Source organism: Bos grunniens, chromosome 8 (assembly GCF_055505025.1).
Source record: "Bos grunniens cultivar Pamir isolate PY7600 chromosome 8, Bosgru_T2T1.0, whole genome shotgun sequence".
NCBI lineage: Eukaryota > Metazoa > Chordata > Mammalia > Artiodactyla > Bovidae > Bos > Bos grunniens.
In genome coordinates, this window is record NC_141172.1 from 86,915,406 (window position 1) to 86,931,605 (window position 16,200).

Here is a 16,200-nt window from a genome sequence, read left to right on the forward strand (position 1 = left end):
TCCTGAGGTTCTATCTAGGTCCTATACTATTGTCTCTTTGTTCTTACAAGTCATCTCATCCACAGACTTGGCTTCAGTCCCTACCACAGCACAGATGACTTCCGTGTCTGCAATCTGATCCCTGATGCTGCAGCTGCTCTGGATACATCCTCCACCTGTGCTCTATCTGCTGAAAATCAAACTCATGACTTCCCCCCTAAAACCTGGCCTTTGATCTCATCCCATCTCTCCAGTTTCACCACTTGGAAACCTTAGGAGTTTTTCTTGACACTTTATTATCTCTTTGTGTCTTAACCCTTTCATCCACCAGCCATCACTCTTTGCTGTTGATGTCACTAACTGATGGTCATGCCACCCTCCTTCCAGTGTTTGGAGGGCTCCAGATATGGAGCATCAAATGTGGAGGGCTCTCTCTCTCCAAGGGGCCTGCAAACAGTCTTGGCCTGACTTTGTCAATACACTCCTGTAGTAGATGGCCATGGATGAGTCCTCTCCAGAGATAGAAATGCCCTGCCATTGACATAATGGTATGGTCCACACTAGTCCTCTGTCACCGTAGCCTCAAAGCCATGTCTGAGATCCCACTCAGCCCACCACCAAAGCAAGGGTAATTGACACAGGTAGTGATGGCCAGGTAGAGACGAAGCCAAGGTCTCTGCTCATGTTGCTCTTGCCTGAGGCGCATTTCTTGGCCTGTCCTGTCCAGTCTGTTCATTAGAACTCAATTGCAGATTCATTCACACACTGAACAGATTCTTTTTTTTTTTTTTTAATTTTATTTATTTTTTTAAAGTGCTGGCCAACCTACTGGCAAATCTCATTCATTTTTTTTCTGTTTCCTTTTTTTTTTTTTTTAATTGTGCACTCTTTATGGGCCAGGCAGTGTTCAAACACTGTAGAGACAGCAGTGTAAGAAACAGAAAAGACCTCTCTTGGAGCTTATAATATGGTGGAAATAAACACAATTGTAAAAAGGCAAATTGTATTCAGAAAGGGATACATGCAATGGAAGAAAATTAAGCAAGAAGAGGCCTAAGACTGCTGAAATTGAGGCTGTTACTGTAAATCCAGTTGAAGGGTCAAGGAACTTCTCACTGAGAAGGTGACGTGTGAACACAGGCCTGCAGGAGGTGGTGGGTGAAAGAGTGGTCCAGGTAGGGGGACAGCCAGTTCAGAGGCCCTGAGGCAGGACCGTGACAGGTGTGTCCAGGTTGCAATGGGGAGACAAAGATGGCTGGAATGAAGCGAGCAGGGGGCAGAATGGCAGCAACTGAGAGCACAGGTTGGGGCAGAACCCTTTACCTTTCACTCTCAGGGAGACAGGGGGACCAGTGGGCTTCAAGCACAGGAATGATGTAATCTAGTGCCTGGGGGAGGCGCTGGTTGGAGTGGCTCAAGGCTTGAAGCAAATGACCACTTAGGAGGCTGTGGTAGTGATCCAGTTAAGAGGTGATGATTGCCGGGAGATCGTGAGGGCACTGGGGAAGTCTGGATGTGAAGATATCACTGGCACACTTTGCTGATGGAATGGGCAAGAGGTCCAAGAGAACCCGAGGGGTTTGGGAGGATTCCAAGGGGTTTGTCCTGGACACCCAGAAGGAGACTGTAGGCGTCGCTTAAGATGATGCAGATAATAAAGGGAGCAGTTTAGGGTGGATTTAGAGGGTTTTTGTGTTTTGCACGTACTATATTTGAGACGTCTCCAACATGTCAGAGCAGAGGTGTTCAGGTGAGAGAGGGAGACATATGATTCTGCAGTGTGAGTCTGCAGTTTAAGAAAGAAGCCTAGCCTGTACAGGTTGTTGCTGCTGGGACATGGATGACATCTAAAGACGTGAAACCCGGTGACACTGTTGAGGGGGTGAGCATAGTGAGGGTGAGGGCTGAGGGGAACAAGGGTGGAGGTGTGAGCTTGTCTTGCACGCATGTGTGCTCAGTTGTGTCTGACTCTTTGTAACCCCGTGGACTGTAGCCTGCCAGGCCTCTCTGTCCATGGGAGTTTTCAGGCAAGAATACTGGAGTGAGTTGCTGTTTCTTCTTCCAGGGGATCTTCCTGATCTAGGGATCGAACCACATCTCCTGCGGCTCCTGAATTACAGGTGGATTTTTTACACACTAAGCCATTGGGAGCTTGTTTAACCGGCAAGTTAATTAGGAGTGATGACACTGACCCACCTCCCCTGCCACCATCCTGGCTCCAGCTGGACCTCACCACAGTAACAGCTGCCTCTACCCACCCACACATTCCCTGCCTATTACCTTGCTGGCTCCATCTACTTCTCTCCACCCCTTCTTCCATTCTAGAATCCTCCCTTTTCCTAGAACATATCATGCTAGCATCTGTGTTTGTCCCTTCCCTCAACCAGGGAAGTTCTTCTCCCAGATATTCAGAATTCACACCATCATTGTTCTCAAATCTTTGCTCCAATAAGAACTTTCCAGGGAGCCTTTCTCTGGCTTCTGGCCACCTCTGATGTCCACTGTACATCCTCAAAGTGTAACTGAAAGATACTGCATTGACATGCTCTTACCAAATGTACCCATACCCACAGAAACCCTTCATTTGGAAGACTTAAAATGATAAAAACATCTCTCTTCAAGTTTGTAATTGTACAAGTAAGAGAGCTTTTAAGGGACATATTTGCATTGCATTTGGCAAAATCATGTATAAAAATGTTTCCTCTGTTATATCTCTTTTCAAAGTGCCCTCTCCATAGGACAGTTGTTTTTCCAAAGTAGGTACTGATCCCTCTCTTATGTTTTAAAATGTCACCTTTCTATTACAGGGATGGAGAAAATGTGCTTATTTTTGCAAAATACCTGCTGTATGTCATATTGCTAAAAGCTGCCTGCCACCCAGAAAATGGTTATGAATATAGAACAGTAGCTTTTTGTGTAATAGAAAAACACGCAATTTGCCTTTTAGTTCTGCAACACATATATTTGCCTTGCTACAAGATGACTAGTGAACCATCCTGTGGTTAAAAAAAAAATTTCATCGTGGCTCACCATCTTCATATGGAATATTGTAAAGGTCTTATTCTTATATATTAAGAAATAAAGTACCCAGAAGCTCCTTTTTGGCTTCAGCTTCTTTGCTGCAAGAACTGACTGATGAACAGTGCAGTAAATTCGTTCACCTCTGCTTCTGTCTCTATAATGTCATCATACATCCTCATGTAATTTTTTTAATTTCTCTTGACATTGCCAGCCTATGAGCAGTTACTCTTACTTAGATTTTTTTCAAAACTTGATTTTGCTTCTTTAAAGAGTTCATTGATCTTCTCTCATACAATTTTCCTTGGTCAGCTCACAAAAATGTATTTCAACAGCAGGTAATCAACATGCGCTAAGTGTTTCTGATGTGTCAGCATTAGGTTAAATAAAATTACATGCTTCTGGGTGAATCCCACAGGGATCCTGCCTTTATGATACTGGTATTGGAGGGAGAGGAAGAGAGAGAACACAAAATAATAAATACTGAAAGAAGGATGGTACTGCTGCATGTGAGCTCATACATCCAAGCTTTGCGACCCCCTGGACTGTAGCCCACCGACTCCTCTGTCCATAGGATTCTCCAGGAAAGAATCCTGGAGTGGGTTGCCATTTCCTCTTCCACAGGAGTCTTTCTGACTCAGGGTTCGGACTCGTGTCCCCTGAGTCTCCTGCACTGGCAGGCAGATTCTTTACCATGGCATCACCTGGGTAGCCCTGTGAAAGAACAAGATATGGACTAAAGCATCTTATTATTGAAAGAGAATCATTCTAGTAAATAATAGATGTGCTGAAGTATGTTTGAAATGTTTCTACTTTGCTCTGTTTAGTAAACATGTCCCCTGTGAAACTTCTAATACTGGTTCTTGATACCTTCGTAATTGTTTTCTAATTATCTTCCTATAGGACTCTGAGAAAGGACTGCATTTTAGTTTGTTATTAAGAGTTTTGGTGTATTATTTTATATATTATAGATGGAAAATAAGTATTTTCCCAATGATTTGCGACATTTTGCCTTTTAATATTAAAAAGATTCTAAGCATTTAAAAAATCAAGTGTAAATTTTGTAACATACTGGTTTAAGTATACTGTGTTAAACTTTGCTTAAAAAGTATAATTTGTTTGAGTGGTGCAGCCCAATAGATAAACACTGTGAGCCAATCTATAATTGTGTATTTTCTAGTAGAGCTTCCCAGGTGGTACTAGTGGTTAAAAAAAAAAAAGAGAGAAGAAAAAACAACCCACCTGCCAATGCAAGAGACTTAAGAGACTTAGGTTCAATCCCCGGAGTGGGAAGATCCCCTGGAGATGGGCACGGCAACCTACTCCAATATTCTTGCCTGGAGAATTCCATGGACAAACGAGCTTGGTAGGCTACAGTCCACTGGGTTGAAAAGAGTCAGACACAAGTGAAGTAACTTAGCACACATGCATTTTCTTGTAATCACATCTAAAAAAGTAAAGACCCAATTGAAGTTAATTCAAATAATATATTTTATTTTACCCAATGTATATGAAATATCATTTCAACTTGGAATCAGTGTCAAAATTATGAATGAGATATTTAACACTCTTTTTTATATGTGTTCAAAATCCAGGGCAGGACATCTCAGTTTGGTCTAGCTGAATTTCAAGTGGCAAGTGACTACTATATTGGACAATGCAGTTCTGTGGGCTTAGTTTTAAAAGCAGTGGCTAATAGTGATGTGTAACAGGAGCACTGAAACAGTATAAAATCAGGGCCTAGAAGTAGGTGTAGATTTCATCCGGTCTCAAGAAATTAGCTGAAGAAAAAAATGGCAACCCACTCCAGTATTCTTGCCTGGAGAATCCCAGGGACAGAGGAGCCTGGTAGGCTGCCATCTATGGGGTCGCACAGAGTCGGCCACAACTGATGCGACTTAGCAGCAGCAGCAGCAAGAAATTAGGTATTTTTTTGGCCTGGTGAGATCAGAGTAGATTCTTATTGCTCTTAATTTGTAATGTGGATGACAAAGGAGAAGGGCTATCTGCTGTGCCAATGCCAATTGTACTATGGGTGCAATTTTTAATTCATAGTTTTATTTTTGCTGAAAATATTATTTTTATAATCATGTATTTTTATCATGGTAAAATATATGTAACATATAATTTACCATTGCAATTGCATTTAGTGGCATTTAATACATGTACATTGTTGTATCACCATCCATCTCCAAAACTATTCATCTTGCAAAACTGAAACTCTATTCCCATTAACGATTACTCCCCATTCTTCCCTCCCCCCAAGCCCTGCTAGACCACCATTCTATTTTCTGTCTCAATAAACTTGACTGTTCTAGGGATGTTTTATGAAAGTGGAGTCATATGATATTTGTTCTTCCATGACTGGCTTATTTCACTTCACATGGTTCATCCATGTTGTGGCATGTACCAGAATTTTTTTCCTTTTAGGCTATATAATGTTCCGTTTAGTATATGTGCTATTTTGTTTATCCATTCATCTGGTGATGGACATTTAGGTTGCTATGGTTGTTGTGAATAATGCTGCTAAGAACTAGAAACATGGGTACACAAATATCTTTTCAACTGTTTGAATAATATATTATATGTTTAAATTATTTTGAGTATATACCCAGAAGCAAATTGCTGGATTACATGGTAACTGTTGAATTTTGCATTATTTTACATTCCTACTAGAAGGATTCTGGAGAAGGCAATAGTACCCCACTCCAGTGCTCTTGCCTGGAAAATCCCATGGATGGAGGAGCCTGGTGGGCTATAGCCCATGGGGTCGCTAAGAGTCGGACATGACTGAGCGAGTTCACTTTCGCTTTTCACTTTCATGCATTAGAGAAGGAAATGGCAACTCACTCCAGTGTTCTTGCCTTGAGAATCCCAGGGACAGAGGAGCCTAGTGGGCTGCTGTCTCTGGGGTCGCACAGAGTCGGACATGATAGCAGCGATAGCAGCAGCAGCAGCAGCAACAGCAGCAGCAGCAGGAGGGTTCTAACTTCTCCACATCTTCCTTAACACTTGTTATTTTGTTTTGTTTGTTTTTTTTGCTTTGATTTTTGATAGTAGACATTCTGGTGGGTGTGAGGTAATTTCTCATTGTGGTTTTGATCTTCATTTCCCTGATTCTTTGTGATGTTAAGCATCTTTTCATGTGCTTATTGGCCATTTGTATATTATTTAGAGAATGTTTATTCAAGTTCTTTATCTATTTTAAGTTGTTTTTTCTTTTTGTTATTCCGTTGTGTTTCCTCTGTATTCTGGATATTAGATTCTTACCAGATATATGATATCTGGTGTGATATATGGTATCTGGTACACCAGATACATGATATATGTACATGATATATATATGATATCTGGTACACCAGATACATGATATCTTCCATGGTGTAGGTACTCTTTTAACTTTCCTGACACTGTTATTTGTTGCACAAAAGTTTCTAATTTTGATCAAGTCCAATTTATTTATTCATGTGAAGCCACAATGGGCCCCAAAGAGCCAAAACAATCTTGAGAAAGAACAAAGTTCAAGGCTTCATACTTACAGATTTCAAAATGAGTTGCCAGTCCAGGTTCAATGCACGATACTGGATGCTTGGGGCTAGTGCACTGTGATGACCCAGAGGGATGGTATGGGGAGGGAGGAGGGAGGAGGGTTCAGGATGGGGAACACATGTATACCTGTGGCAGATTCATTTTGATATTTGGCAAAACTAATACAATTTGTAAAGTTTAAAAATAAAAAAAATTTAAAAAAAAAGATGCAGTAGACCAGTTGTGTGGTACTGGCATGGGAATGGACACAGACCATGGATTAAAATTGAGAGTCCAGAAATAAACCTAATTTACATTTGTAATTAACTGAATTTTGATAAGGGGTCAAGATCATAACAAATAGTTTCAGGATACTGGATATACATAGATAAAGGAATGAAGTTGGATTCTATCACACTATGTTCAAAAATTAACTCAAAATGGAGCAATGGCCTTAATATAAAAACTAAAGATACAAAACTCTTAGAAGAAAATGTAGAGGTATGTCTTCATGATGGCAATGGATTCTTAGCTAAAATACCTAAAGCATGAGTAATAAACTAGTTCATGATTGTGTGATGGAATTTTTTTTTATCCACTTGCCAATTTTGTAAACTTTCATTTGACTAAAAATAGAAATCTACCTAACCAAGTACATATACAAAGAGCCATGTTCCAGTAAGTGGACAGTGAAGGAAGGATGCCAGGCTACATGTAGTAGCACCTTAAGCCATCACTCCTGATATTGAGCACTTTCTTCTCCTTGCTGGCAGAGTTTTTGCCCTCCAGTTGTCTTCATCTTTTGGTGTTAATTTCCCTGCAAGGTTATCATACTGCATTGGTCATTCAGGATCAAATTTGGTAACTGATCCTTTGACCAGGACAATGGTACTATCTCTTATTCACATGGTGTGCTTTTTTATTTCTCTTACCCACATGGAAAAGCCATTAAAGCTGAAAATTCCCCAAACATAGTCAGGCTGAAAAGTGTAACTAAGCGCATTTTATTTGGCTGTTTGGATTCCTAGCCATCATGTTTTTCCTGAATGAAATAGTTTTAGACAGACATCAGTGAATCTTATTTCTGTGCCTAAGCTGTGGGCTTATTTGGCTCTCAGTAACAAAACTCTTAAAGAATAATTTATTCTATCCTTTCCATTCCAAGAAATGTCCCAACTTTTCTCCACTTATTTCACTGTTGCTGTTATCACAAGTCTTGTGATGAGTGCCTACGGAACCCCCCTCCCCCACCGACCCTGACCCCATATTATGGGATGGGAGCTCCATTACCTGAGTGCAAATGAGTCACCTGCTTTAGCACCTGCAGAAATATTGCCATGGTGGGTGTCTCCACAACACTAGGAAACAAGATTACTCAAAAAGGATTCTACATCTTTGGATAAAGGTGAGCCAGGGATGTTTAACTCTTCTTTATGATCAGGCAGCTATTTCTCACTAACAAATCTTTCATTTTTTATGTTCAGCTAAGAAGGTACATGAAATGAATTCTTAATTAAATTGAAATTCTAAAAATTGTTAAAAGTACACTCTCTTACCTAGAGAATATATGCTCTATTGAGAATAGTTAATTTCTTAAAGATATCCTTATTTATGTTGTAATATCAGTAACAATCCTTCAGTTCATTCACTGAGTCGTTTCCGACTCTTTGCAGCCCCATGAACTGCAGCACGCCAGGCCTCCCTGTCCATCACCAACTCCCAGAGTCCACCCAAACTCATGTTCATTGAGTCGGTGATGCCATCCTACCATCTTATACTCTGTCTTTCCCTTCTCCTCCTGCCCTCAATCTTTCCCAGTATCAGGGTCTTTTCAAATGAGTTGGCTCTCTGCATCAGGTGGCCAAAGTATTGGAGTTTCAGCTTCAACATCAGTCATTCCAATGAACAACCAGGACTGATCTCCTTTAGGATGGACTGGTTGGATCTCCTTGCAGTCCAAGGGATTCTCAAGAGTCTTCTCCAACACCACAGTTCAAAAGCATCAATTCTTCGGCACTCAGCTTCCTTTAAAGTCTAACTCTCACATCTGTACATGACTACTGGAAAAACCATAGCCTTGACTAGACGGACCTTTGTTGGCAAAGTAATGTCTCTGCTTTTTAATATGCTGTCTAGGTTGGTCATAGCTTTTATTCCATGGAGTAAGTGTCTTTTAATTTCATGGCTGCAATCACCATCTGCAGTGATTTTGGAGCCCCCCAAAATAAAATCAGCCACTGTTTCCACTGTTTCTCCATCTATTTGCCATAAATTGATGGGACCAGATGCCATGATCTTAGTTTTCTGAATGTTGAGCTCTAAGCCAACTTTTCACTCTCCTCTTTCACTTTCATCAAGAGGCTCTTTAGTTCTCACTTTTTGCCATAAGAGTGGTGTCATCTGCATATCTGAGGTTATTGATATTTCTTCCAGCAATCTTGATTCCAGTCTGTGCTTCTTTCAGCCCAGCGCTTCTCATGATGTACTCTGCATAGAAGTTAAATAAGCAGAGTGACAATATATAGCCTTGATGTACTCCTTTTCTTATTTGGAACCAGTTACTTTTACTTAAATGACCCATTTACTTTTTATTACTAGTAGTTTTAAATATAAGCTCTTAAGTACCCACTTTAAATATGAAATTTGCCTAAAGTTAATAAAGTTTAAATATTGTAATAAAGACATATCTACTCAAGGAGAAAGCATTTTGGAAAACCAAGGCAAAAATTGATCTGAGACAGCCTGTATAAACTTTAAGAAATGCCGGTGCCCTTGATCTCAGACTGTTAATGGGACATTTTTGGCAGGATAGTACACTAAATTGTCTGGCTTTTCCAAATACTGACAGCTGAATTCTTGTAATCTATGATTTTTCTCTGGATTCAATTATATGTTTTTTTTGAAGCAGGCTTAATTCAGGGTATAATGTAGATAAAGATTGTGGTTTTACATGAGATATTTCTTCTTTTTTTAACATTTTATTCACGTGAATCTAACATGTCTTCCAAAGGATCCATGAATGGGCACCTCTTGTGACTCAGGGAATCAGTATTTTCCCTACAGTCCTGGACTCTGTAGGCTGCGGATAAGCCTCTGATAATTCTTCACCCAGTTACAGTGTGGAGGAGGTTTCCCCACATGTCCAGTGATTCTCCAGATACCAGGTGGATGTCCTACCATTTGACTCAGTTCTGACACATCCATAGAGAGCATCAGACTCTACAGGATAACCTACAAGACTGACCTCTGTTTCAGATGCCAACTGCAAGTCTAGGTTATTACCTGTGCTTCTGACTAACTTGTTATAAGTTGGAGGTTCCCAGTAGTCCCTCCTTAGGTTTGTTTAGTCTGCTAGAGTGGCTCCCAGAACTCAGAAAAATGTTTTACGGACTAGGTTACTGGTTTATGATAAAAGGAACAGCCAGATAAAAAAGCTGTCTAGGGAAATATGGGGAAAGGGCACGAAGGTTTCATTTCCTCTCTGGGTTCACAGTTCTCCCCATGGCTCCATGTGTTAACCAACCTGGAAGCTCTCCTAATCCCGTCCTTTTGAGTTTTTGCAGAGCCTTCATTACAGAGGTGTGATTGATTAAATAGTTGGCTATTTGCGATTGATTCAACCTACAGGCTTCCCCTACTCTTTCCTTTCTCCTTCCTAGAGATGTGAGGTGGGGCTGAAATTTCCATCCCTCTGTTCCTGGTTGTTTAATTATCCTGGCAACCAAACTCTAGTCTTAGGTCTTTTCCAAAAGTCACCTTATTAGCATCAACCCAGTTGATGGAAAGGGGCTTTTTATGAATAATAAAACACTCATTACATCTTTATGGTTCTGAAATGTTTTTAGGAACTAAGGACAATAGGCCAAATACTGTAATAAAAGATGCCCTCACTGCTCTTACCTCTCAGGAAATTTCAAGAGTTTGGGAAGCTGTGAGCTAAGAACTATAGATAAAGACCAAATATGTATTTCTTATAAACCAAAATTTTGCACCTCTAACTTAACTGTCAGTATTTAAAATGTCCCATTAAAATTTTTTTATTATAAAACACACATGTTTATATTTTATGACACTTTGCAATGGAAAGGATACCCTGTTTTCTTGATTCTTTCCTTCATTTTCTGTTTATGTATAAGCTTTTTAGAAGTATAAGAGACGGTAGAGATAGTTTAGTCTAAAAAAGTTCAAGAAAAGCTGAAGGTTGTCTGTAAAGTCATGCCAGATAGCCTTCCTATTCAGGGACTAGGCTGCTGGTGAACAGATCTGTGCATCAAGAGAACCCAGTCTAGCTGCCTCTCCAGCCAGTATGATTCTTCTGTATATCAGTGGCCAACAAGAGACCAATAGACATTTGGTGAAACCAACCATGTGAAAGAGAAGGACCACAGTGAAGAAACGGAACCAGAAGTATCTCAGTTCAGTTCAGTTGCTCAGTCGTGTCTGACTCTTTGTGACCCCATGAACTGCAGCACACCAGGCCTCCCTGTCCATCACCAACTCCCAGAGTCCACCCAAACCCATGTCCATTAAGTCGGAGATGCCATCCAACCATCTCATCCTCTGTCATCCCCTTCTCCTCCTGCCCTCAATCCTTCTCAGCATCAGGGTCTTTTCAAATGAGTCAGCTCTCTGCATCAGGTGGCCAAAATATTGGAATTTTCAGCTTCAACATCAGTCCTTTCAAGGAACACCCAGGACTGATCTCCTTTAGGATGGACTGGTTGGATCTCCTTGCAGTCCAAGGGACTCTCAAGAGTCGTCTCCAACACCACAGTTCAAAAGCATCAATTCTTCTGTGCTCAGCTTTCTTTATAGTCCACCTCTCACATCCATACATGACCACTGGAAAAACCATAGCCTTGACTAGATGGACCTTTGTTGCCACAGTAATGTCTCTGCTTTTTAATATGCTATCTAGGTTGGTCATAACTTTCCTTCCAAGGAGTAAGCATCTTTTAATTTCATGGCTGCAATTTCAGATAAGAACAATAGCAACAAATCTCAATTAATAGTCTTACTGAAATTCTGCCTGGTATCACCTTTCCTGATAACAAAATGCTTCTTTGAGAAAGAAAAAAATCAGAGTACAAGAAAGTTTATTTACAACATAAATGAAAAGATTTTAGAGAAATCAAGAACAGGTATACTTGGTTCATCATCTAACAGAAGTTTCAGAAAGAGAAAAAAGATAGAAGGATTAAGATGATGTAATTTTAAAAAGCAAATGAAAAATTTCCCAAGTTGCATAAAGGGTTAAGTTTTTAACCAGCAACATGCTGCACACCAGCCCCCTCCAACCCCCCCCCACCCCCCGCCCCTGGAAAAAGGCACCACAATTAAGAAGCAGTTCTAGATATATCCTGAAATGTCATAACTCCCAGAATAAAGAGAATACCCTAACCCTGCCAAGAGAAGGGGAAAACACAACTTTCCTACAAAGGAAAGAATATCATACTGGCTTTGAATTTTGTGTCAGTAACCCTGGATGATAAAGTTAAATGATTTTTAAAGTCTGAAAAGAAAAAAGAATTTGAACTTAATTTGGCTGCAGGATTCTATCAATCAAGTGAAAGACTGTGAGCTCAGAAATTTTAATGTCATCTAAAAGAAATTATCAGTAATGTTTATACTGAAGTATAAAATAAATCCTAAGATGATCAATTGAAATACAAAAATTATATTATTAATATTTAGGCAAAAAACAGACAAAAAGCTGGAAAAGTAAGACCCCAGTGTTTCTGACACAGAAAATTATGCAATCAGCAGTTTGGTGAAAATGACCTTTCTCTCTCAGTGGGTCCAATTTTGTCTACTTCCTCAGTAAAAAATCTTTACAAAGTCCTTTTAATGCTGTTTATTAATAGCATTTAGAAACAACCTGCAGAAGAACCACAGAAGACAATATAAGTTTTGGAACAAATTATAAATATTATAACTGGAAAATTTAAATACTGATATTTGCTTTAAAAATAGAGCATAAGTGATACAATTAGGCAATGGAGGAAGATAATAGTGCTAATTTTACAGACAGAGAGAGAGAGAGATGGTCCAAAAATCAGTAACTCAGGACATTAAGATGTATTATTCAAGCAATGAATGCATTATTTAAAATTTAAAGGTGAACACCAGGAAATAATTGAGCTTCCACTCTTAGAGACTAGAGCTGCTGAAGGAAGGGGTCTAGGAGTAGATAAGAGTATTTTATAATATTTTAATTTTTCTTTAACCAAGTACATGCATTATATTATTTTTCATTTGTTTGTTTTTAAAGTTTTTAAGCTGAGATAACAGGAGCAGTTGGGAATGGCCTGGTCAGGTTTAATTGGGGCTTCCTCTGCCGTCACCTGCCCTTCTTTCTCTCCTTGAAGAATAACTTGCTGTGTGTGCATTCTGAATCCCATTGGCTCCTGTTTTCTTTCAGATTTGTTCCATCGGACACCCAGAAGCAGACCTATGTAGATATTCTTCCGCACTTGTCTAACCCTTATCTTAGCCTTTGCCAATTATCCCTCTCCTTTCCTTAATCCCTGAATTTCCTTAAATAGAATCTGTACTTCTTTTCTTTCCAACCAGCTCATCAATTCCCATTACTCTCCTGTCCACTGCAGAGTGACTTTCGCTCCCCTACACCACTTACCTGAAACTTTGCTGGTCTTCATCTCCTTCTGTGTGGCTGAACCACACTGAGTCCTTGTTGGCAGCTCCGTCATAGTTCTCAGTCCTACCCCTTTCCTTCTCTGTATAACTGAAAGTGAAAGTGCGAGCTGCTCAGTCGTGTCCGACTCTGTGACCCCGTGGACTGTAGCCTACCAGGCTCCTCTGTACATGGGATTCTCCAGGCAAGAATCTTGCAGTGGGTAGCCATGCCCTTCTCCAGGTAATCTTCCTGACCCTTCTGCCTAACTCACAAGGAATACTCACAAGTTGAATATGTTTCCTATCAACTTTTACACTAGCCTTCACCTGACATGAAAAGTGGAATGAATGCCTTTGCTGGCACAGATGGTCATGAGACACCCCCCGCCTCCGCAACCCCCTACAGACACACCAACCAACCTCCAGGAGGAAAAACCATTGGTTCCCAATGGGTGCATACATGCTTCTCACTTGGTCATCAGAATCTATATTTCACATTGGCCCCTTTAAACTCCCCTGTAGCCCTTTCAACAGGGTGGAGTGCTGCTATGAATGCTTCTGGATTGCCATCTGCCTCATCCAACCCATATGTAAGTTACCTTCAATAAACTTCATAATTGTACTTCATGGAGTTGCCTGCTTCATTTCTTAATCTCAAAGTTCCTTCTCAGTTTGTGTAATATTATTCAGTATCCACATCTTTTGGCTTTTTGGCCATGAGGCATGTAGGATCTTAACTTCCTGACCAAGGATCAAACCTGCACCCCCTCCATTAGAAGGCGAAGTCATAACCACTGAACCACCAAGGAACTCCCGCTGTGATAAATTTAAAAGAATGAAATCATTCAGAATAATCATATAACCATCTTATAAATGGTGTTAACACCTTTGTAACCACTGCCCAATGAAAATATGCAACATCTCTAGTGCTCAGCAGGCTGCTTAGCAGAGCTCAACTGTCAGATTCGACTGTGTTGTTGCATGTATTATTCTTTGTTCTTTTCATAGCTTTTTCTTATTGTATGGATAAAGTAATTCAGTATATTGCTTTTTATGGTATGAATATTCCATTCTTTGCTTGTCATTTCTACTGTGAAGATGTGTGTTGTTTCCATCATCTGGCTGTTACAAATAAAGCTGAGCCTATTAACTTTAGAATGTTCACTGAATCAGTAGACAATATCATCATATACAGTGGAGTGTTATCCTATGCAGTCTTTTTTAAAATGATAGCATTGTTGAGATATAATTCATCCAACTGAAGTATGCAACTTAGTAGTTTTTAGTATATTCACAGGGTTGTCCAATCATTGCTACAGCAAGTTTTAAAACACTTCATCACTGAAAAGGAAACTCTGTCCAGTCACTTCCCAGTTTTCCCCAATATCCACTTCACTCCATCCCTAGGCAATTACAAATATCCTTTCTGTGTCTATAGATCTGCAATTCTGCATATTTCATATAAATAGACAATATGTGTGGTCTTTTGTCATTGGCTTCTTTCATTTAGCATCATGTTTTCAAGGTTCATCCTTGCTAGATCACCTTTCAATACTTCATATCATTTTATTGCTAAATAATACTTCATTGTATGGATATACCATATTTTTACTTATGCTTTAATTAGATGGTGACCATTTGGATATTCTCCTGCTTTTTGACTACTATGAGTAGTGTTGCTAAGAACATTCACATACAATTATTTGTGTGGCTGTGTTTTCATTTCTCATGGGTGTAGGATTAGGGAAATCACTGGGTCTTATGGTAATTCTGTTTACTTTTTTAAGGAAGTGATGGATTGCTTTCCAAAGCAGCTATACTAGTTTACATTCAGATCAGCAAAGCACAGTGGTTCCAGTTTCCCTACAGCATTGTCAACATTTGCTATTTTCTGTTTTGTTTTGTTTTTAATTTTGAATTTTGTTAAAGTCTTCCAAGTGTCTGTGAACTGCTTTACCTTGTGGTTTTGATTTGCATTTCCCATCACTTCATGGCAAACAGAAGGGGCAAATGTGGAAGCAGTGACAGATTTTATTTTCTTGGGCTCCAAAATCACTGTGGATTTGACTGAAGACATGAAATTAAAAGACACTTGGTCCTTGGAAGGTAAGCTTTGACAAACCTAGATAGTGTATTAAAAAGCAGAGACAATCACTTTACCATCAAAGGTCCAGATAGTCAAAGCTATAGTTTTTCCAGTAGTCATGTACAGATGTGAGAGTTGGACCATAAAGAAGGCTGAGTGCTGAAGAATTGATGTTTTCAAACTGGTTCTGGAGAAGACTCTTGAGAGGCCTCTTGGATAGCAAGGAGATCAAATCAGTCAATCCTAAAGGAAATCAACCCTGAATATTCATTGAAAGGACTGATGCTGAAGCTGAAGCCATCTGAATACTTCAGCCATCTGATGCAAAGAGTCAGAGCCAACTCAATGGTAAAGACCTTGATGCTGGGAAAAATTGAAGAGAAGAGGATGAGAGAGGGTGAGGTGTTTAGGTATATCACTGACTCAGTGGACAGGCATTTAAGCAAACTCAGGGAGATAGTGAAGGACAAGGAATCCTAGCATGCTGCAGTCCATGGGGTCACAAAGAGTCGGACACTACTGAGCGACTGATCTGATCTGTTGTTATTGAATGCCAGGAATTTATTATATATTCTGGAATTAATCACTTGTCAGATATATGATTTGTAGAAATTTTCTCCCTTTCTGTGGGTTGCCTTACACTTTCTTAATAGTGTTATTTAATAAACAGACTTTGATTTTGATGAAATAAAATTTACCTATTTTTTAATCTTGTTCATGTTTTTGGGATCACTACTAAGAAATCAATGCCAAATCAAAGATCATAAACTTATGCCTGTATTTTCTTTTAGGATTTTTTTAGTTTTGGGGCTTACATTTAGGTCTTCAATCCATTTTGAGTTAATTTTTGTATATGGTATAAGGGAGGCTTCTTTCTTTTTCATATGAATATCAGTTGTACCAGCACCATTTGTTGAAAAGATATTCTTTCTTGAATTATCTTGATATCCTTG

The 16,200-nt window shown here is 39.6% G+C and overlaps 1 protein-coding gene across 3 annotated transcripts in view; it reads left to right on the plus strand.

The window, feature by feature from the left end:
• Positions 1-16,200, plus strand: part of DIRAS2 (DIRAS family GTPase 2) — a 33,934-nt gene that overhangs the window by 9,928 nt on the left and 7,806 nt on the right. Inside the window, exon 1 of one of the 3 annotated variants that reach the window (XM_086414472.1) lies at positions 2,078-2,099. The exons of the other annotated variants lie outside the window; for them this stretch is intronic. The gene's annotated coding sequence lies outside the window, so the exon portion shown is untranslated. Of the gene's footprint in view, positions 1-2,077; positions 2,100-16,200 lie in introns of those variants that run through there. 3 annotated transcript variants of the gene reach the window in all.